This window comes from Palaemon carinicauda, chromosome 38, assembly GCF_036898095.1.
Source record: "Palaemon carinicauda isolate YSFRI2023 chromosome 38, ASM3689809v2, whole genome shotgun sequence".
Lineage (NCBI taxonomy): Eukaryota > Metazoa > Arthropoda > Malacostraca > Decapoda > Palaemonidae > Palaemon > Palaemon carinicauda.
Genome location: NC_090762.1, coordinates 15,046,598 through 15,070,308, shown reverse-complemented (window position 1 = coordinate 15,070,308; position 23,711 = coordinate 15,046,598). Strand labels below are relative to the sequence as shown.

The 23,711-nt window shown below is 43.4% G+C and overlaps 1 long non-coding RNA gene across 2 annotated transcripts in view; it reads left to right on the top strand.

The window, feature by feature from the left end:
* The window catches only part of LOC137630432 (uncharacterized), a 68,544-nt gene extending 45,403 nt beyond the window's left edge, over positions 1–23,141 (top strand). For both annotated transcript variants that reach the window (XR_011041707.1, XR_011041706.1), the window contains exon 5: positions 21,126–23,141. This is a non-coding gene — a long non-coding RNA (uncharacterized lncRNA). The remainder of the gene's footprint in view (positions 1–21,125) is intronic.
* Positions 23,142–23,711: the final 570 nt, after the last annotated feature.

Genomic DNA, 23,711 nt, shown 5'->3' with positions numbered 1-23,711 from the left:
GTAATAAAGTACGCTCAGTAAACAAACGAAGGCATTTAACGCGCATGATGAAAGTGATAATGATGTTACAGTAAAAGCTTTTAGAAAATATGTTATTACAAATATTATTTACCGTATCGATATAAAATCATACATACGTAGCAAAGCAGGAAAACAATTTACGAGAGAGAGAGAGAGAGAGAGAGAGAGAGAGAGAGAGAGAGAGAGAGAGAGAGAGAGAGAGAGAGAGAGATTGTTTTACGTACGTAAATGTAAATTTTAAACAAAAAAAATAGCACCATTTCATATAAAATAGGTTATTACAAATATATTACTTTATCATATTACAGTAGTCTGTATAATACTGTAAAGTTCAGTACAGTATGTTGTTGTTATAGTCGTGGCGATGAAATTCTCACGAAACAAAAACACGGCATTCAATTACAACAGCTGATTTTCTCTCTCTCTCTCTCTCTCTCTCTCTCTCTCTCTCTCTCTCTCTCTCTCTCTCTCTCTCTCTCTCTCTCTCCCCCCCCCGTGTATAAACCATTCTCTTGCAATAGCAGAGATAATTCGCCGTCATCGGATAGCTCATAGTTTTATAACTCTTGAAGAAACTAAAATTAGTTTTCTTAATGTCAATTAAATACGAAATTAAAAAATTATGCCGAGTTTACATCCATTTCAATCGTTGCTAAAAATTATCAGCAAACCACTATTTTTTGGGAAACATTATTTTATTCTAGAAAATTGCTACTTTTTAAATAGTTAATTGCACATTAAGAAAGCATGTACTTTTGTTTTTAAATTTCGGGTGTGTTTTAAAAATCGAGTATTGTTGACTTCTTTTTGTTTTACTTTTGGCTGTGATTAGATCAGCTGACGTCTAGCTGCCGCTCATTTCTTAACTTATTCAAACCGTCTACAGTATACAGTTGATATTACATAAGCACCAATGTGTTATAACCTATAAAAATTGTTTTGTTTTTTACATTTAAAACAACACACACTCTCTCTCTCTCTCTCTCTCTCTCTCTCTCTCTCTCTCTCTCTCTCTCTCTCTCTCTCTCTCTCTCTCTGGGCTACTTTTCACTACCTCCCATTCCTTACCTCTCTCTCTCTCTCTAACAAATGATATCTTTGTTGCTCCTCAAAGTTTCATTTATATTGAAAATCAATCATGATTCAATTTTCCTTACTTTCTCCAATCTCGCACCATCGGTCACATCGCGGTATTTTCGAAATTTCCGGAAAATCCGCGATATATGTACATACATGCGTTATGAAAAAAATCCGCGAAGTGGTGAATCCGCGATGGTCGAACCGCGAAGTAGCGAGGGTTCACTGTAATTACCTGCATCTCTTGTTGGGCTGTTTAGTGCTTTTTTTCTTTTGCTTTCCAGAGTGTTTGTGTTGATTGTGCTATTTGTTGATTATGGCGTTTCAGTGGGCAGACGTGCGGCTTTGTCTGGGCCATAATTGTGGCTGGTACATGAGTAGTACATTGGATCCTTCTCTCTGGTTTCGGTTCATTTTCCCTTTACCTACACACTAACAAACCGAATAGTCTGGCTTATTCTTTACAAATTGTCCTCTGTTCTCATACACCTAACAACACTGAAATTACCAGACAATTCTTCTTACTGCACTGTAATTGTTCAGTGACCACTTTACTATTAGTAAGGGTAGAAGAGGCTCTTTAGCTATGGTATGCAGCTCTTCTAGGAGAAGGACACTCCAAAATCAAACCATTGCTTTCTAATCTTGTGTAGTGTCATAGCCTCTATACCATGGTCTTCCACTGTCTTGGGTTGGAGTTCTCTTGCTTGAGGGTACACTCGGGCACACAATTCTATCTTGTTTCTCTTCCTCTTGTTTTGTTAAAGTTTGTATAGTTTATATAGGAGATATCTATTTTAATGTTGTTGCTCTTCTTAAAATATTTTACTTTTGTTTATTTCCTTTCCTCGCTGAGCTATTTTCCCTGTTGGAGCCCCTGGGCTTGTTGCATCCTGCTTTTCCGACTAGGGTTTTAGCTTATGAATTGATGATAATGATAGCCAGATGTGGATCCCGACTTATTAGCTTTTGCAGAAGGGTATGACTGCACACATTAATATCCCTGTGATTATTGTAGGGATTTTCCTCCTCTTCAGTGGGGAGAATTCTCAAAGGAGAGGAAGAAATCTAAGAGAGGTTCATCGGGATAAGAGTGGCAACGTCCAGGCTGATGCTGAAGAAGTTCTTTAGTACCTTCTTCACTGCGTCTTCAACTTCCTTCATGACTAGGTTTTTGTGAGGAATTAGTAAGAGGAAGTGAAAACCTGCCATGCACACAGGGATTGTTTTGAGTACGACAAGTACAGTGGTACCTCTACATATGAATTTTATCCATTCCACAGCCGACTTCGGATGTAGAAAATGTTCGGATGTCGAAACGAATTTTCCCATAAGAATACATTGAAATAGGATTAATCCATGGTTGAGCCCTAAAACCTATGATAACTCCTTAATAAATTACTACACATAATTACACATGACAATAATGCACACTAAATTAGATAATACTGTAGACCTGTAAAAAAGAATAATTATCAAAAAATTATAAATAAGAAACGGGTTTTTAGCGTCACTTTACCTTAGAAAGTCTAGCGCAGGTGGTGTTGGTCTTGCTACGCAGAGAGGAGACGGACGGGCGGCGAGGAGGTAGAGAGGTTAACTACGATAAACGTACACTACCGTAACTTATTCTAACTTACACTAAGTGAACTTTAACCTAACTTAGCTTATTTATTTTTTTTCATTTTTATATTTTATATTTTTTTACATTTTCTTTTTTTCTTTTTGATGATTAATTTTAATCACTTTCACTCTCTCCACTTAAAATTGATTGAATTTTTTTCTCTTCACTCTGCCATTTTCTTTGAACCACTTCCATTCTCTTCATCACGAGTTCGCTTCGTAGTTTTTTTAAAGAAGCTATCGATAGAAAGTTGCTTGGTACGGCTTTTCAGAATGTTTCGAAAATGAGTTAGGCAAACATCATCGAACTGTGCAACTACACGACAAACCTGTAATTTTTTTGGGTGGTACTGTATTTGTCGATGAAGTCAACCATGTCTTGATATTTTCCTAACACCTCTTTTATTTGCGCCGAACCTAACACATGTTCTACCTCCTCGATCCCTTCCTCGTCATCACTCATGTGCTCAGACATAGCATGGAGTTCCTTGAGCTCCTCTGTGGTAAGTTCGTCGTGATGTTCTGCGACGAGTTCCGTGATGTCATCTGCGTCGACCTCCAGACCCATGGACTTGCCAAGGGAGACGATTTCCTCTACGTCTTCCGCTGCACCCACCACGGGATCAGGTTCGGGGTCAAAACCTTCGAAATCTCGGGGAGAAACTGCATCAGGCCACAGCTTCTTCCAGGCAGAATTGAGGGTTCGTCGAGTTAATCCCACCCAAGCCTGATCTATGATCTTCAAGCAGTGCACGATGTTGAAGTGGCTTTTCTAAAATTCACACAAAGTTAAGTTTGTGCTTTGCGTGACATTAAAGCACTGCTTGAATAGGTGCTTGGTGTAGAGCTTCTTGAAATTCGAGATGACTTGCTGGTCCATGGGCTGGAGGATAGAGGTGGTATTCGGTGGAAGATACAGCACCTTTATGAACTTGAATTCATCGAAGATATCATCTTAAAGTCCGGGGGGTGAGCAGGTGCATTGTCAAGGCATAGCAGGCACTTTAAAGGCAATTTCTGCTCATGAAGATACTTCTTCACAGAAGGGCCGAAAACTTGGTTAACCCATTGGACAAAGAACTGTCTAGTGACCCAGGCCTCGGCGAAGAGAGTTAGCGAGTTACACTAGGAAGACTACACCTCCGTCCTCTTCAATACCATCTGGCTTTTCACTGGAAAAAGGACAAGACGCTAGAAGCGGTCTCGATCCCGGTTTCCGAAAAGATAAAGTCTTGTCTGACTTGGTGAAAGGACAATATCAACCTAAGAGAGGGTCTTCCCCTGGCTGTTCAGACTCCCAACCACGTTCTCTTCTCGGACGCATCGGACGTAGGCTGGGGTGCGACATTAGACGGTCGGGAATGCTCGGGAATATGGAACTCGAGTCAAAGGACAATGCATTTCAACTGCAAGGAGCTACTGGCAGTACGTCTGCCCTGGAAAAGCTTCAGGTCTCTCCTTCAAGGCAAAGTGGTGGAGGTGAACTCGGACAACACCACGGCTTTGGCGTACATCTCCAAGCAAGGAGGGACCTACTCTCTGACGTTGTACGAGATCGCAAGGGACCTCCTCACCTGGTCAAAAGGTCTAAACATATCACTAGTAACGAGGTTCATCCAAGGCAACTTGAATGTCATGGCAGATTGTCTCAGTCGGAAGGGACAAATAATTCCAACAGAATGGACCCTCCACAAGGATGTATGCAAGAGACTTTGGGCCACCTGGGGCCAGCCAACCATAGATCTCTTCGCAACCTCGATGACCAAGAGGCTCCCAATATTTTGCTCACCAATCCCGGACCCAGCAGCAGTTCATATAGATGCCTTTCTCCTAGATTGGTCACATCTAGATCTATATGCATTCCCTCCGTTCAAGATTGTCAACAAGGTACTGCAGAAGTTCGCCTCTCACGAAGGGACAAGGTTGACGCTAGTTGCTCCCCTCTGGCCCGCGAGAGAATGGTTCACCGAGGTACTTCGATGGCTAGTAGACGTTCCCAGAACACTTCCCCTAAGGGTGGACCTTCTACGTCAGCCACACGTAAAGAAGGTACACCAAGGCCTCCACGCTCTTCGTCTGACTGCCTTCAGACTATCGAAAGACTCTCGAGAGCTAGAGGCTTTTCGAAGGAGGCAGCCAGAGCGATTGCTAGAGCAAGGAGAACATCCACCCTTAGAGTCTACGAATCGAAGTGGGAAATCTTCCGAAACTGGTGCAAGTCAGTATCCGTATCCTCGACCAGTACCTCTGTAACTCAAATAGCTGACTTCCTCTTATATCTGAGGAAAGAACGATCTCTTTCAGCTCCCACTATCAAGGGTTACAGAAGCATGTTGGCATCAGTCTTCCGTCACAGAGGCTTAGATCTTTCCAACAATAAAGATCTACAGGACCTCCTTAAGTCTTTTGAGACCACGAAGGAGCGTCGTTTGGTTACACCTGGTTGGAATTTAGACGTGGTACTAAGATTCCTTATGTCAGACAGGTTCGAGCCGCTACAATCAGCCTCCCTGAAAGATCTCACCTTAAAGACTCTTTTCCTGGTATGCTTAGCCACAGCTAAAAGAGTCAGTGAGATTCATGCCTTCAGCAAGAACATCGGATTCTCATCTGAAACGGCTACATGTTCTCTACAACTTGGTTTTCTAGCCAAAACGAGCTGCCTTCTCGACCTTGGCCAAAATCGTTCGATATTCCAAGCTTATCGTATGGTTGGAAATGAACTAGAAAGAGTCTTATGCCCTGTAAGAGCTCTTAAGTTCTATTTAAAACGAACTAAACCTTTACGAGGCCCGTCTGAAGCTTTATGGTGTTCAGTTAAGAAACCATCTTTGCCTATGTCAAAGAATGCTTTATCCTATTTTATCAGACTGTTAATACGAGAAGCTCATTCCCATCTGAATGAGGAAGACCAAGCTTTGCTGAAGGTAAGGACACACGAAGTTAGAACTGTCGCAACTTCCGTGGCCTTTAAACAAAATAGATCTCTGCGAAGTATAATCGACGCAACCTATTGGAGAAGCAAGTCAGTGTTCGCGTCTTTTTATCTTAAGGATGTCCAGTCTCTTTACGAGAACTGCTACACTCTGGGACCATTCGTAGCAGCGAGTGCAGTAGTGGGTGAGGGCTCAACCACTACAATTCCCTAATTCCATAACCTTTTTAATCATTCTCTTGAAATGTTTTTATTGTTGTTTTTGGGTTGTCCGGAAGGCTAAGAAGCCTTTCGCATCCTGGTTGATTTGGCGGGTGGTCAAAGTCATTTCTTGAGAAGCGCCTAGATTAGAGGTTTTGATGAGGTCCTGTTGTATGGGTTGCAACCCTTGATACTTCAGATCCTAGGGGTTGCTCAGCATCCTAAGAGGATCGCGAGGCTCCGTAAGGAAGACGTACTTAAAAAGGCAGAGTAATTGTTCAAGTCGACTTCCTTACCAGGTACCTATTTATTTTTTTTTAGTTATTTTGATAACTTCTAAAATGAAATAAAAATTCTTAGCTCATATGATGTAAACATATTTTGCTGGTCTCTACCCACCCCCCTGGGTGTGAATCAGCTATTATAATCACCGGCTAAGTTAAATATTGAAAAATGTTATTTTGATAATAAAATAAATTTTTGAATATACTTACCCGGTGATTATAAATTAAAGGACCCTCCCTTCCTCCCCAATAGAGACGCAGTGGACCGAGGAGAAAATTGAGTTCTTTGTTTACAATGAGTACTGGGTATCTGAACGACAGATGGCGCTGTTGAGTACACCCCCTACCTGTGTAGCGATCGCTGGCGAATTTTTCCGTAGAGTTTTTCTGTCGAGCAACAGAGTTGCAGCTATTATAATCACCGGGTAAGTATATTCAAAAATTTATTTTATTATCAAAATAACATTTTTCCTTAAATAGATATCTTGATGGTAATGATTTCCAAAGTACAATTTCCCTGCAGGGGGCAGGAAGCCCTAAGCTAGTTCCAAGATTAGTGGATATGACAAACAATGGTAATGTCATATATGTAAAGGTCTAGGAGACCATATAAGGAACTCATTCAAAGTAAAGGCACTTGTACAAACCCACAGATATAGTACTTTCAAGTTAATTCTCTGGTAAGCTTCCATTAGGACGACATGGCCGAGCCCAAAAAACTGATTTTGAGAAAAGCGAAAAATCTACTTTTGGGTGAGATAGCCATGTCGTCCTGATGGACCCACCCTTCTTTTAAAGAAAAAAAAAGATAAACACATATAAACAAACGCAAATAACTATGTAATGAAAAGACCCCACCCGCAACTACTCTATCAGCGGCCATTCCTGCTTAAATGCAACTAGGAATGATGGGCTGTAGTAGTACAGGGAGGGGGTCCACCGGGTACCTTGATAACGGCTCCCCTTTCGTTCGCTACTCTTCCCCTTCAAAGAGTTAAATCTATTTGGGGTGAAGATTGCTATGTGTCTTACCAAAAAATACTTCCCCTGATATTATGCAATATCCTTAAAGATATATTAAGGATACTCGCAGCAGGAGTTAGAATTCTGGAGACCTATGGTTAATTCTCTGAGAGTATCACTGAAGCAAATATCCCTTAAAAAGCTACCTGAAGGAACCTTCCATCAGGACGACATGGCTATCTCACCCAAAAATAGATTTGTTCCAACACAAAATACTTACCGAGAACTACTTTTCTTGGAGTCACTTGTGATTCCCTCAATCTCGACCAAGGTTTTTCCCGCCGTTACCCCCCTTACTCCGCTCTACATAGGCTAACCCCGCCGCCAGAGAATGCGCCCTGAGGGCAGGATTAGGGCAGGTCACTGCTTCTCTGGGTCAGCGTCCTCATTAAGTTCCTTGGTCGTGAGCAGTACACAGCTCACTCTCGTCTCTCTCGATCCTTTGGCGCGTTTGTGTTCCACGTGTTTCCAGCGTGGGGACTTGTGTTTTTGCGTAGTGCGTTATTCGCAAGTGTTACAGTGCGTTCTCCCGGTGTATATCCCCAGTGTACGTATAGCTCACTAGTGTTGTGCCATTCGTGTGCGAACGATGGAGCATGTGCGCCGTTGCCCTGGGCCTAGAGCCGAAAAGTCGTGTGGGGCTTTCCTCTCAAAGCCAGAGGTAGACCCTCACTCCCTTTGTTCCACGTGTACTGTAGGAGGAAAGTTTGCTCCTCCGCGGACACGTGTCCGTAGTGCGTAAGTTGGGATGATATCCAGTGGGTACGCTACGGTACCAAAAAGAAGAAATCTTCTAAGCGTTCCCCCAGGAAGATTAGTGTCGTTTCTTCATTACCGTCGGCCAGTGATCGGTCCGACGAAGCCTCGGCTTCTCCGTCTCCTTCGCAGAGGAGAGGGCAAGAAGCCTCCAGTGTTGTAGAAATTGTAGAAAGTCAAGGCGTTCTTCCCAGGGAACCCAGTGCGAGGGAAGAACCAAAGGCGGGCCCCTCTAGGGCTAACGAAGGGTCCGGTAGTGCTTCGGGTGAGTCGGGCCTTGTGGTGGGGGGCCACGCGTCCTCTGAAGACCCCGTATGGGGCAGTGTTGTTGTTTCAGAGTCTCCTCCGCCCTCGTGGGCCGGTGCGTCGGGCTCTCCCCCGCCAGGGGACAGCCAAACTAGAGTTCGCCGCCCGAGTAGCGATGCCTTCGGGTGGAAGTTGCCGAAGACGCCAGGTAGGTCACTGCTAAGAATGGACGTGACCCTGGACCCCTGGCCCCCTGGCATGGATAGATTAGACTCTGTGCCGACGATCTCCACGGCGGTTCCCGAGGACTTCCTCCAGCATTCGATCTCGGACGCCCGGCGGCGAGGAAATTCCCCCGCGGATCACGCTAGCAGCCGTCACGCGAGGAACGTGGCGCCGTCGGACTCGTCAGAGGTAGACTCATCCTCCGAGGAAGAAGTCAGGGGGAAACGACGCAGGAGAAGGGAGCTGTCCGAGAGCGAACATTCCCGCTCTAGGTCAAGGTCGCGGCCTAGCAAGAAGCGCTCCCGCTTCCATTCCCGTAAGTGTAGGAGAAATGTCTCTCCCGGGGGCGCCTGGGTCTACGTACCTTCAGGAGAGTCCAAGAGGCTCCATTCACCAGACCCTCGTTCCAGTGAACGTGCGTCTAGGCTGCCGCTCTCTACGCACAGCCTAGAACCGCGCGACCTGGCACGCAGGAAAGACCTCTCACAGCAGCATAAGTCCTCGAGGCCTCCGGTTCACCCCGCCCAGCGGGGGGAAACGCGCTTCTTTGCAGGCAGCCTGACCGAACCAGCCCAGCTGGTGCGGTCATCGAGTAAGAAGGAACGGTTCCCGTTGTCGGGTCAGCCCACCGGGACCGTGACTTCCGCTTCCAGAGCCTTCGGGCAACCGAGGGCCCGCCCTGAGCCGGTGGTACCCACCTTGCAGCGAGATCCACCCTCTTACGGAGCTCCCTACGGTTACAGGTTGGCCCCCCTGGACCCAAGGGCGGGATGACCGGTCTGCCGAACCAGCAACCCGGCCCCCCCACTCCAGGCCGAGGCCTCGGCTGACGGAGGAGAAGCTCCCCCGTCGGAGGACTCCCTATACAGAAAAGTGGTGGGCCTCATCAGGAGGCACCATGGGATTACAGAACCCTCGGCGCCTAAGGGGGATTCCTGGAGATCAAGCCTCCTGAGAATTACCCATCACGCCACCCTTCCGAAGTCCTCCCTGGCCCTTCCTCTTGCCCCAGACCTAGTACTAGGGCAAGAGTACATAGACAACTTGGTGGCCAGCAATGCAGAAGCCCCCAAGTCCCAGAGTGCCTTGAAACTGCTCCAGGGCCTCAAAGCACAAGGGAAAGTATACATTCCAGAAGGGCGGCGCCCAGGCCCCTGTAGAGTGGACCCGGCCTTGGACATCCTAGGACAAGGCGGCTCAGACGAAAGGGCCTCGTCAGCCCCGGTTTCCTTCTCTCCTACGGAAGCCGCCATGATGGAGGAGATGTCGCGGGACCTGGTTAACGTCTCCTCATGGCTGGACTGGTGGGCCTCCACTTTAGTAAACGTGCAAGCCTCCATCGACCCCGAAGATCCTGAGCAGCAGAGCCTCCTGACGGACCTTCTCACCTCCGGGGGGAAAACTCTGAAGTTTCTATCGTACCAGGCGCTCGCCCTGACGGCCAACTGGGTACTAAGGAAACGAGACACGGTACTAGCTAAGGTGTCGAGGAGGATCCCGGACAGAGAGGCCCAAGCTGTTCGTAGCCTACCCTTGTGGGGTGAGTCTCTGTTCCCATTAAAAGAGCTGGAGAACCTAATGGAGAAAGTGTCCAAGAAGAAAGAGGCCAGCGTCCCCAGACATGCGTCATCTAAAAGGCCGCCATACAGGAGGGCCGCCTCAGATAGCGCCGTGACTCCTCAGGCCGCCCCCAACACTTCGAGGAGGGACGCCCCTTCCTCCTCCTGGACAACAACTCAGCCCTCCAGCAGAGGAGCACCAGCTTCTTCCAGCTCCTTCAGGTCGGGTTACTCCGCCTCTAAGAGAGGCAGATCAGGCCGCCCCTCTAGGAGAATGTAGAGGGAGAGGCCCCCTACTCCCGCCCAAGCCTCGGGTTGGGGGATGCCTCAGACCGCATTGGCAAGCATAGAAAGCACAACGAGCGGATCCTTGGACGGTGTCCGTCCTGAAGGAAGGCTACAGGCTCCCCTTCATAGCGGACCCACTCCCTCTTATTCCAGCCAGCCAGACAGAATGGTTGGCCCCCAGGGACCCGATGAAAAGGGCCACCCTTCAAGAGGAGATTTCCTCCATGTTGGAGAAGGGGGCCATGGAAGAGGTCCTTCTCCCAGGCCCAGGCTTCTACAGCCTCCTGTTCCTGGTAGAGAAAGCAACGGGGGGGGGGGGGGGGTGGAGACCCGTGATAGACCTGTCGGCCCTCAACAAGTTCGTCAAGAAGACGGACTTCAAGATGGACACCCCAAAATCCGTCCTGATGTCCTTGAGGGAGAAAGATTACATGATGACGGTCGACCTCAAGGACGCATACTTCCAGATCCCTGTCCACCCGTCGAGTTGGAAGTTCCTCCGGGTAAAATGGGGTTCCCAGATCCTGCAGTTCAAGACCCTTTGCTTCGGTCTGTCGACGGCCCCTCAAGTGTTCACGAGGGTCTTCGCGAAAGTCTCAGTGTGGGCTCACGAACGGGGCATCCGTCTCATCAGATACCTAGACGACTGGTTGCTCCTTTCCAACTCAAAGGCCCTCTTGGAGGAGCAAGGGAGAAACCTCCTCCAGTTCTGCAGGAATCTGGGAATCGTAATCAATCTGGAAAAGTCGAACTTAACACCATCCAACAGAATGGGATACTTGGGGATGACGTTGGATACCGTGCAGGGGAAGGTTTTCCCCTCGGAAGACAGGATACGGAACCTCAAGCACATCATTCAGCCGTTCCTGTCAGAACATTCCAGGAGGGCGAGAGATGGCAGAGACTGATAGGTCACCTGGTCTCATTGGAGAAACTGGTTCCCCAAGGGAGGATGAGGCTCAGACCCAATCAATGGAACCTCAAGAGCCTCTGGTCCCAGACAGACTCACAGAAGGCGTTAATTCCAATCCTTCCGGACACGAGAACCTCCCTAGAATGGTGGCACTGCCAGTCGAACTCCCTCAAGGGGATGCCCCTCGGGTCCAGTCCCCCCGAGTACCTCCTGTTCACAGACGCCTCCAACCAAGGGTGGGGGGCCCACCCTCTGGAAGAGACAGCAAGCGGTACCTGGTCGGAGAGCGAAAAGCGTCTACACATCAATGTCCTAGAACTAAGAGCAGTCCAGAAGGCATGTCTTCACTTTGCAAGTCGGCTAAAGGGAAACACCGTGGCGTTAATGTGCGACAACGCCACGGTAGTGGCCTACATAAAGAAGCAAGGGGGCATGAGATCGAAAGAACTGTGCGACCTCGCCATAAGCATCCTACATTGGGCGGACGAGCAGCAAGTGGTGCTGCTAGCAAGGTTCATCCCCGGGAAGAAAAACGTGCTAGCCGACGGCCTCAGCAGAATGGGTCAAATAGTGGGCACAGAGTGGTCTCTACACCCAGAAGTAGCCAGACTCATCATTCAACGCTGGGGCTCCCCGGTGATGGACCTCTTTGCAACAAAGCTCAATACCCAACTACCGGTCTATTGCTCCCCGGTCCCAGACTAAAAGGCAGCCCTAGAAGACGCCTTCCAGCACAAGTGGGACAACCTGGACGTGTACGCTTTTCCCCCCTTCACGTTGATAAGGCAGGTACTCGACAGAGTAAGGGCCTCCCGAAACCTAAGGATGACTTTGGTAGCGCCCTGGTGGCCGGAGAGAGAGTGGTTCGCAGACCTAAAAGACCTAGCGAGCCAACCGCCTTGGCCTCTGCCCGCCAGGTCAGACCTCCTGCACCAACCGCACTTCTTCAGGCTCCACGACAACCCTCTCTCTCTTCGCCTTCACGCCTGGAGACTATCGAGCGGCTCTTGAAGAAGGAGGGGTACTCCTCCGCCACAGCTAAGAGAATGTCCCTATACCTGAGGAGATCCTCTACCGCGGTATACCAGGCGAAGTGGGCCTCCTTCACGAAGTGGTGCTCGGAGAAACACATTAGACCTCTTAAAGCTTCGGTCCCGGACATAGCTGAGTTTCTGGTGTATCTTAGAGATAAAGTGGGAATGTCAATCCCAGCCATTAAAGGAGTTCGAGCCGCCTTAGGCCAAGTCTTCCTCCTGAAAGGCATCGACCTGGGGACCTCGAGACACATAGCGATGCTGATTAGGAGTTTCGAGCAATCCTGCCCCCCTCAAGCTAGGAGAGTGCCCAGGTGGGACCTAGCCAAGGTCTTGAAGATGCTAAGTCTTCCTCCCTTTGAACCCCTGAAAGATATCGGGGACAAAGACCTCACCCTCAAGACCGTCTTCTTGCTAGCCTTAGCTTCGGCTAAGAGAGTGGGCGAGATCCATGGTCTGTCTTACGACGTTTCGCACTCCAAAAGGTGGAAAGAAGTGTCCTTCAGGTTCGTGCCCTCCTTTGTGGTGAAGACTCAGAACCCAGCAGTCTGGGACCCGAGGTTTGAAGGTTTCTCAATTCCGGCCATTCCCAAGACGGGCATTACGGAAGACTTGAAGTTATGCCCAGTACGGACGCTCAGAAAATACCTGGAAAGGACAGCTCATCTCCGACCAGGTACCAAGAACCTCTTCGTTTCCACAGGTGTTAATAGGAAACAAGTTTCCAAGAACACCATTTCCTTCTGGCTGAGATAAGTCATTGCTAGAACCTATGAAGAGGATAGAATGGCAGTGCCAGGCACTCCCTGCCCCCATGACATCAGGGGTCTGAGCACCTCCTTGACCTTTGAGAGAAACATGGCGGTGGGGCAGATCCTGCAGGCAGGCACTTGGTCGCACCAGTCGACCTTTACTGCCCACTACCTCAAGGATTATTCAAGAAAATCCTTGGACGGGTTCTCCATTGGGACAGTCATTGCCGCCCTCCAAGCTGTGTAGCGGTAGGCCAGAAGCTGTCCCCAACGGTGAACAAATTCTTCGCGACTACATCAGGAGAAAATCGCCAGAAGAAATTTTAAGAGGTGAGTCTTAGATAATAGCGTAAGGTTCCGCAGTTACCCTCACTCCGCACTCTGATAGGCCCCGCATTCCATAGCCCTCTAGGCACTATGTGCCGAGTCAAGTGTCAGAATAGCACTCCCGCCTCCTAAAGTATAAGTCTCCAAGAAAAGTAGTTCTCGGTAAGTATTTTGTGTTGGAACAAATAAAAAATTTTAAATAATTTTTATTTTTCCTAACATACTTACCGAGAACTACTTTCGGGTAATGGCCCTCCCTTCCGTCCCCGAGTGCCATCCTTCCATTGCCAAGTTGGGCTAAGCGACGAACTTAATGAGGACGCTGACCCAGAGAAGCAGTGACCTGCCCTAATCCTGCCCTCAGGGCGCATTCTCTGGCAGCGGGGGTAAGCCTACGTAGAGCGGAGTAAGGGGGGTAACGGCGGGAAAAACCTTGGTCGAGATTGAGGGAATCACAAGTGACTCCAAGAAAAGTAGTTCTCGGTAAGTATGTTAGGAAAAATAAAAATTATTTAAAATTTTTGATTTTTTGCTTTGCTCAAAATCCGTTTTTTTTTTTTTTTTGCCTTCAGGTCATATATCTATTATTAATGTATCTATTTAAGGACATAGTTTGTGTGGATGTTATGGAAGTTGTCAGATAAAGAGTTGAATTTTCATCAGTATTGGAGCATGAGAGAGCTAGAAGCATTTGAATATGAAAAAGTACTTTTATTAATAAACATGAAAAGCACTTTGATTACTCTTATGGAGCATGACTTGGTCCTATTAAAACAATGTTATTTTTGGGTTACTTCAAACTCTTCTTTTTGGGGGATTAAAGTACTGTGTAGTCACCAAGGATTTTCCTGTTAAAGGCTAGAATAGAAAACCTAATATAACCTGATTACCAAAGAAATTTTGTTTTCCCTGCTCTAGTCAGTGTATCAGTGTGGAAAGCACGCACTCATGGGTATATGGGAGACCCACAATTTTGTACTCATTTGAACTTTCCAAACCACCTCAATGGGAGAAGTTCATCTCCTGTGAGTAATGTTACACACGAAACCATCCATTCAGTTTTTGACGGTCTACCTACGTCAGAACACAATCTCAACCACTTTTTGTTTTTTGTCGCTGCTGTGGTAACATCGTTCATTTCTGGTTGTATATTTGGATCACTTTCAATAATGGTATTAAGTACTGTACCTGAATTCAAATTTTTCCTCCTTTTGCGACTTGATTATCAAAAATACTGCAATGCATGCTTTGATTAACGAATATACTGTATTGCATGCTTTGGTTAAGCAGCAGCATTCGAGTAATGTCGTGTTACATTGTTACCCTTTGTTGAGTGGGTCACTGGCTCGGTTGGTTTTATTAACACTCATGCATGTCTTTTCCTTTCCTGAAGGGCCTTGATCATGCTGTCCATTCATTAGTTTCTGGGTTTCCTATATTTATAGTACATTCTATTGTATATAAACTGTCTGCAACATGTCTCTTAGTTCATAATGGCAGCAAAGATAAAAGGGGAGGTTGTTGATTGCTGGCGCCTTCTTGGTAACTTCATTTCACAAATTAACGAGTTCCAGTTATTACAACCAGTTATGGATTACAAACGGAGGTTAACCTACAGCCATTTATGTCTACATATAGGCTAGCCTCCATCTAGAAGGGTTAATGGGGAATATTACTATTACATTTAATTGTAATTGCATTTACTATTCTTCTTGATTTAGCTTATCGGTTATAACCGTGGTAAGGTTAGTTTAGTGGGATTATTCAACTTATTCAGCCATATCCCAGCAGTCTTCTTTTTCTTCTTCTTCTTCTTCTTCTTCTTCTATTCAGTGTATGTGTAGCCAAAGAAAAAAATAATCCATAACAAGAGAGACGGATCCAATTTAATGTTGTCTACCCAGCCAAAGAATCCAATAACTCCAGTGGTTGTATCAATGGGTGGCTGGTGTCCAGGACAACCTACTACCTACTACCTTTTTTAGGTTAACGAGAGAGAGAGAGAGAGAGAGAGAGAGAGAGAGAGAGAGAGAGAGAGAGAGAGAGAGAGAGAGAGAGAGAGAGAGAGAGAGAGAGAGAGAGAGAGAGAGAGAGAGAGAGAGAGAGAGAGAGAGATATATATATATATATATACTGCTCTCTACAGAGCCAAAAGCAAAAGTGATGTCAAATAACCTGTATGTGTGAGCTGGATGGCCTGTGTACCTCAAGCTACCGCCCCTTTAATCAGCGGCGATTTTTTATAGGTCGCTAAAAGTTATATGGCTAGTTTCACCATCGCCAAAGTAATATATCCATAGTGAAGAGATTTAAGTTCTTTTTCTTTTTTGGAGTGTTTGTTGATCTTTGAGAATCGCTAATATACGGGTTTGCCCTGGCATTGCAGTTTACGGATACAAGTGCTCACTCACACACCTCGCCTCATACAAGATTGAACTCTCGTTTCCTCAGTAGGGAAAAGGCCCCTCACCAACCCGAGTGAGTTGTTTACAGTGTACATTCCAAAAGGTTACGTACTGGAAATTATTATTTCTCAGAGAATACTTATTTGGTTACGAGATTCGTGTATTTGCCGATATTACTCGACTCTGCGTTATCAGACACTTTACTTATATTCTTTGGTGACTATTGGGTCTCAGAACTTCTGTCATTTACCTTGTGCTTTCTTACCACTATTCGTGTTTGTCTGTGGAATCAGGCTCGTGCTGCTATTGCAAAAGTGACAATCAGTGACCCTGACTAGGAACTTTACAATCTTTTTCCATCTACAATCAGCTTCTGCGATTGGGAAATTTATGATTGTCTGCCGCAATTTGAAACTCTATGATCATCTACCACGATCAGTAACTCTTTAATCATTTATCACAATCTGGAACTCTACAATGGCTCTCCGAGGTTGGGAACCTTACTGTTATTTATGTACAGCAATCAGGATACTTACATTCGGTTACAGAGATTAGAAATCATGCCATTGGAAACCACATTATACGTAACTGTGATCGGAGTTTACACTTGCCGCAAGGGCTCATCAGTTTTGAGCCACGAGGGGACTAGTTCAGTTGTTCCCATTAACTGTTCATAGTTCTCTTACGATGGAAGATGAGGAAGGAATCACTGAGACAGTCATTTGAGATGCATGCAATATCCAGCGCATAGTTTTATGGGAGGAGCCAAGCTGTACTAATACCCAACCCCCAGGAAGGATTTCAGTTGGGGAGATTTTGTTTACATTGCTGTGTCGTGTTTGAGATCAAGCATGAACACTGCTAGTCGGGACATTGTCAAAAGCCCTCGTCTGTCTGCTGCCTCGTGATGTTCCCAGAACATTTCATTGATATCATTCGAGATCTTTCTGCTTGCTGATATTTCTCCTTGTTCAAGAGCTTCCCATGCTCAGAGCCTGATCCTTGAGAGTTTTTCCAAATTCCAATACTTTCTATCTCGTAATACTCCCTCTGCTGATGATCGAATGGGATAGGAAATAAATGAGATGAGTATCCTGCTTTTAAGGAGTTTGTTATACCAGCTACCTGAGCTAAACCCTTTTTCCTAGCACCCTTCACCATCCTGGACCAGGGGAACTCCATCCTAGTTTTTCTGGTTTAGGAGGCCTGGAAGAAAAATCAAGGGGTGTATCTTTCCCTTCTGGAGGGGAATAGGAATTGTTGCCAAGATTATTAATCTTCATAATGCATCGTAAAACCTGCATAAAGGAATGGTCCAATTCCTTTTGCTCTGAGGCTGTAGCCTTAGGGCTAGCAGCACTGTATGTGGTATGATACACCATCTTGCGACTCATCCTGACCCGAACTTGCACCCACAGGAGCCCGGTGTGGGTCAGGTGTATCAGTTGAGTCTCTTGCTGGGGCCTGAGACCTAGAGGGGATATTCTCCACATCAGGTAACACTGAGGCCAAGACTGAACCAAGAAAACCCTTCTGTTGACCTGAAGCCTCGGTATTTCTCGAGGTCCAGTTCTTTGGAACGGTTTTCAAGTCGTTCTGGTTTAGGGTCTTAACCAAGAAGGTGGAAAGGAGGGATGGACCCACCTTCTGAGAAACTTCCACATGCTGCGAGGCCCAAAGAGGAACCTTCAGGACCAACGGAGGCTCCGAGAAAGGAGCAGTTTGTTTGTTGTCGCTAACTCTGACAGGGAACAGCCAGTAATTGTCTAGAGATTTCTAGTCCCTGCTGGTCCTAGGGTGATGGGTATCACCTAGGGGAGGCGTAACTTGCTTGTGACCTGTTCTCCACTCATGATCTTGGCTAGGACGGGAGGCCGTAGAGTCTAGGTAGATGACTGCTCAGCAGGGAATGGAGCACGAGGAACTGCTGGAGGAGTAGTTTGCCTCACTGCTATACTGCTCCCACTGGGAGGATGGCCACTCGGGACACGCTGCACAAGGAGACGAATGAGTGGCGTAGGATCCAGGACAAACAGAATGATGATCTGTCTCCTGCACTAATATGAAGGTGCTGCAAGAGTGCCTTTCAATGCCAGGAGAAAGTCCATCTTGATAAGCTGCGTATCTTCAATTATCTCTACCTGCGGAAAAGGTATCTACCAAGATCGTACCCAGCTCTGAGCTGTACTTAATACAGATATCCACTTACCTGTTACCAGTATTCAGTTGCAATATGTACCCTCTTTATTCTTATGTTAAGCAAAGTAGAAATAGCACTTAACAAAGTTAGTAGGCTCTCTCATGGATTTAGTTTCACAGAGCTCATCTTCAGTGACGCTGTAGGATAAATTGAAGAAGGCTTTTGACCTACGAGAATGGTGTCCGTGCTCAGAAGCTTTGGAGCAGCTCTTCTAGGAGAATGATACTCCAAAATCAAACCATTGTTCTCTAGTCTTGGGTAGTGCCATAGCCTCTGTACCATGGTCTTCCACTGTCTTGGGTTAGAGTTCTCTTGCTTGAGGGTACTTTCGGGCACACTATTCCATCTTATTTCTCTTCCTCTTGTTTTGGTAAAGTTTTTATAGTTTATTCAGGAAGTATTTATTTTAATGTTGTTACTGTTTGATATTTTATTTTTCCTTGTTTCCTTTCCTGACTGGTCCATTTTCCCTGTTGGAGCCCCTTGGCTTTTCCAACTAGGGTTGTAGCTTATCAAGTAATAATAATGTCTCCTCTAACTATAGAGAGTCCTTTGGCATAGAGACCAGTTCATCCACATTTCAAATCCTGCATACCCAGCTGACCTCTGAGAGAAACTACTTTACTGAACAGTTGTGGATTCTTTGGTTCTGTTAGGCCTAGCCCCAAAGTCAAAGCATGTTGAAATTTTGCAAATGTACAACTTAAAATGTATAACGTCTTCACATTTGTGAATCAAGGCAAGCTATCAGGAGGATTAAATGATTTAATGGATGATGTATATGTGAAAAATTTGACTGTTAACTGTTGCATGCTAAGGACAAGACCATCTACATTCCGCATAACTATTAGGAACCATAGACAAATGAGTTCTGACTGACTGTGAGAAAAATATTAACACTATGACAAAAAATACCCAATACAGTAATACTCCTCGTGCATTATACTGTGTATAACATTCATAGCTAATAACACTAAAAAATACTTAAGCTTAAACAAATCCACACTTATTCTTGTTAGGAGACACTTGCAAGCTCATGCAAAATTAAATACAAGCAAAGTACAGGTAGCAGAAAAATTGACATTAGACATGTTTAGAAATTTCCAAGGTACCAAAATCATAAACTATTTAAATCAGTGAATAAAAGTAGCCCTACACCAAGATACAGTAGGTTATGAAATTAAGGTAAACTTATTCTAGAATGAGTCATAAAATTGTAGTAAACTTGCTATAAAATAGGTCATAAAATTACTGTAAATTTACACCTAAGTTGGTCATAAAATTAAGGTAAACTTACACTAATATAGGTAAAAGAAGTCAGGTAAATATGCATGCAAATGGGTCATAAAATTATGGTAAAATGGGTTATGAAGTTAAGGTAAACTTACACTAAATTGGGTCATGGAATTAAGGTAAACTTATTCTAGAATGAATCATGAAATTACAGTAAACTTGCAGTAAAATAGGTCACTAAATTACTGTTGATTTATGCGAAAATAGGTCATAAGCTTAAGGTAAACTTACAATCTTGCACCAAAATAGGTCATAGAATTCAGGTGAATATGCACCCAAATGACCCATAAGATTATGGTAAACTTACACTAAATTGGGTCATGGAATAAAGGTAAACCAACACCAAGTAAAGTAAAAAGAATTGTAGACAAAGACACTGAAATAGGTAAAAAAAAGTTAAGGTAAACCTTCACCATAAATAAGTAAAGGAAGAATTTTGGTAAACTTACAATTGAAAAGGTTTAGAAATAAGAACAGAAATCAAACAGGTTGATAGAAATTTTATGTAGCAACAAAACGGATGAACAAAGTTGCTGTTGAAAGGCAAACTGTACTTTTATGTGGCAAGCTAAGAGGCACAGACCACAGTTCTTCCAACACGTTTTTAAAGACCACTGTAAGAATATTAACATAAAAGTAAATAAATAGAATACTTTAATTCTAAAATTTGGAAATCAAATCGCCTGAATTCACATATAAAAATCTGGCTATATATCATTTAGTGAGATCGGTGTTACTGTATGGACATGAATCATGGTATAACATTGAAACAATATCAAACAGATTTTGTAGATTTGAGAAGAAAGCCCTTCAGGAGAATACTGGGAGTAATATGGCAGGACAGGATCAGAAATGAAACTTATATGAGATATTGTTCGAGTGTCATATGTGGGTGAGATCATGGTGAGTGGTAGATGGAGATGGTTTGGGCATGCTCTTCGTATTCCGCAAGAGAGATTAGTTCACCAAATTTTCAACTGGGCTCCACAAAGCACTAGAAGAGTTGGAAGACCCAGGCCTACATGGCTGAGGACTGAATCGTGAAGTAGAGATGACTAGCAAAATGTAACCGAGGCCCTTTGCATCATGGGAGATGATAATGAATTGTAATCACCACCACCAAACCTTAAGAAAGGTAATAACAAGGTAAACTATTTTGAAAAAGGACGAATTTATAGATTAGAAGTTTGTTGATGAAAAAATGGGTCAAATATTTTGGGAAAAGGAGATAGCAGTTATGTATGAAACACCAGAAATGTAGAGATGATCCAGTTTTACTAACAGGGGCTCAGGTATCCAGATGCAAACTTGAATGCGTAAAAAATGTTTATTTGCTAGAATTTATAGAGATTTCCGCTAGCCCAAATTCTTCATCACCATCATCTCCTATGCCTATTGATGCAAAGGGACTCTGTTAGATTTTGCTAGTCGTTTTTATCTTGAGCTTTTAATTTAATACTTCTCCATTTATCATCTACTTCATACTTCAGAGTCTGCAGCCATGTAGACCTGGGACTTCCAACTCTTCTAGTGCCTTGTGGAGCCCAGTTGAAAGTTTGGTGAACTGATATCTTTTGGGAAGTGTGAAGAGCATGCCCAAACCATTTCCATCTACCCCTCACCATGACACCGAATTAGGCTAACTTGATTAGTTTGTGTTGAAAAAATTATATATATGAAATAATGATGAGATTATTGTATAAACGAATATTTTTATCCCATGAATATAGATAAATGCAAGGTAGCGTCAACTTTTAAGTTGGTTACATGTAACTTATTTATTTTGTCAGGTGTATATTGTTTTTCCCCTTTGTAGAGTTGTAATTTATTAAAATAATGCGTAATTTTCATTATTAAAAACTGACTGGGTATATGTAAGTTTATAAGTTCAATGGAATTATCATTTCAGTCACTTTGAAACATAGCTCTTGGAGGAGCTAAAAATTTCAATTTCCTTTTACAGATGTTGGACTGCTGTTGTTATACATGAAGATTTTGGCTGTCAGTGGTTATATGCGAAGATTCCTACCACACAGTTTACGTTGGACCCCAGTCGCTGTATGCGAAGATTCCTACCTTAAAGTTCAAGTTGGAAATACAGATTTTGGTGATACTCTGCATGAGAAATTTATTGAGTAATTTTCGTGTGTACTGTATTTTAAGAGAAAATGATGTCATATGTGTTGATTTATACATATCGGGTTAATAGTAAAACCTGTACCCATAGTTATTTCAAACTAGTTAGATAAAGTGATGTGTGGAAAAAGATTTGAATTATCTATCAAAGATACAGAAAAAAAATTTATGAATTAGGTATATTTTGAAGGTATTCAGTCTTAATCTCAGGTTTTTTTTTTTAATGGATTTTGATAATGATTTTCTGTAAGTAGACATACTATCAACCAGAAGTGATTAATATTTCATGAAATTTTGTTTGTTGGGATTATCAGTTCGTCAACAGAGCTGATAAATTAAAACCTGACTGTTCACATTGAATATAAAAGTCCTAAATGCTTGTAGTCTTAGCTATGTATGGATCATTTGAAACCTGAAAAAAGTTGCATATTAGAATTTATTACAATTAACATTTCATTCATTAGAAAATAGTTGGAACAATGTTTTAAAATGGTGAGAATCAGTGCTTAGGACCTGGTAGTGTCTTCAGAACTTCAAGATAATCTTTAGAAGGAAAACTTTCGATAGAGATTCTGATTAGTTAATGAGGTTTCAGGACCATTTGGGTTAAATCCTTTATTAGTTAGACAATGTTAAATATTGTTCACACCATCTTATTGACGATATGTCTTCACAGCAAAGTATGTTGTTTTCATCTCTTTGCAGTTCAAGAGTAACCTGGTTAATAAGTTATAGTTTTGTAGATCATTAGGAGTGAGCAGCTCATCTAACTTACAAATCCAGCTCAATTGCAGTGTATGCTGTCAAACTATTAATTACTGTCAAGGTGTTAGTGGATCACTGTGTACATTGAATACATAACACCTATACAGTACTGTATTTCCGTGTGATATGACTCTTGGCAGATCTTATACACTTTATATTAAGTGCTCGGGCATTCTGTTTCTCATGTTAATTTATGTTCTATATTGTTTTTAGGGCTTATGAATTTTTTATAACATAGTTAATAGGCAGAATACATTTAGATTTTTTTCTGAAATTTCGTACTTAAGGAAATTCCAAATTAGATTTTTAAAAGTAATTTAGCATCAAAGTATCAAATGGAATCCATTGTCTATGAAAAAAAAACATTGACAAATTCAGTGCATATTATTTTATTATTAATGCTTAATTTAAACTACTTTCTAATGATTGCTGTTTGGGTTCCACTCAATTAAGAGTTTTTTAAGGCAAATAGTTCACTGCTTTTTGGTCTCAAATAACATTCCAAAATTAAATTTATGGTCTCCTATCGTTCATTTTTATCTTGTATGGTAAGAAATATTTGTCCTAATTTACTAGGATCCTCTAAATGCGTTCTGCCTGTTAATAATTCTAGTAGGGTTTAGTACATATACTGTAGAAGTGGCCAACTTAACATTCAATTGAAAAGCTCTGTTTCTAGTGTAGGTTTTTGTATAAAATTATATTGTCTCCTTTGAGGAGTATGTGTTCATACGAAAATCAAACTTTAAAGAACGTATTGAATCATCATTACAGATCTAGGTTAAAAGATCATATTCCTATCCTTAAGTGATAGTTAAGCATCATTTTTGTGGTATTCTGTAGCCCACTACTAAGATTTGCCAAGCTTTTTCCCTTTGCCTTTTGTATTTTGCTTTTAATTTCTAAGGTCCTGTTAATCACTAGAGGTGAACTATTGCTTTCGTTACAGTTGGCAATGAGATTGCTCTATTAGTCATATTATTCTGCTCTGTGGTATGACAAGTTCTTTATATAGTTTTTGTACATTGAGTTGGGGTTCAACTTCATGTCCCATAATTCGCACCATGCACTAACTTAAGCTAGATCTCTATTAAGGGATTCGGTAACCCCAGATCTACATTCAGGAGATGGCATTGATGTAGAGAGAATTGCACCATCTGCATATGCAACAAGCATAGTACCCTGAGGAACACCAGATATTACATTCCTATACTCACTAAGGTGTCCATCAACCACAACTTTGCAGTCTATTAATTATTAATTCAATAATTATACCAAGAAAAGACCCTTCCACTCCCAACTTTGTGATAGTTTAGGGTTTTCAATGATGGATTTATCATATAAATCATGAAGTATCGTAGATGAGTCTGCTTTGTACTAGATAGTGATTGGTTTCCACTTACCAGACTGTCTCCCTATCTCAATCTTATTAGGCAAGTTTTTGTTTATGTATATAACAGAATTTTCTATCTTTTGATAGCATAAAAGTAATTTCAAGAATTGTATGTCATTGGCAATTTGTGAGTACAGTTTTCCAGAGTTTTTTCACATTCTGGTTAGTGTTTTTTTTCTCTGGTTTTTCATCTGAGCTCACAAATTGCCAATAACATACAATTCGAGGTACAGATTTCCATAGTTTATTCTTAAC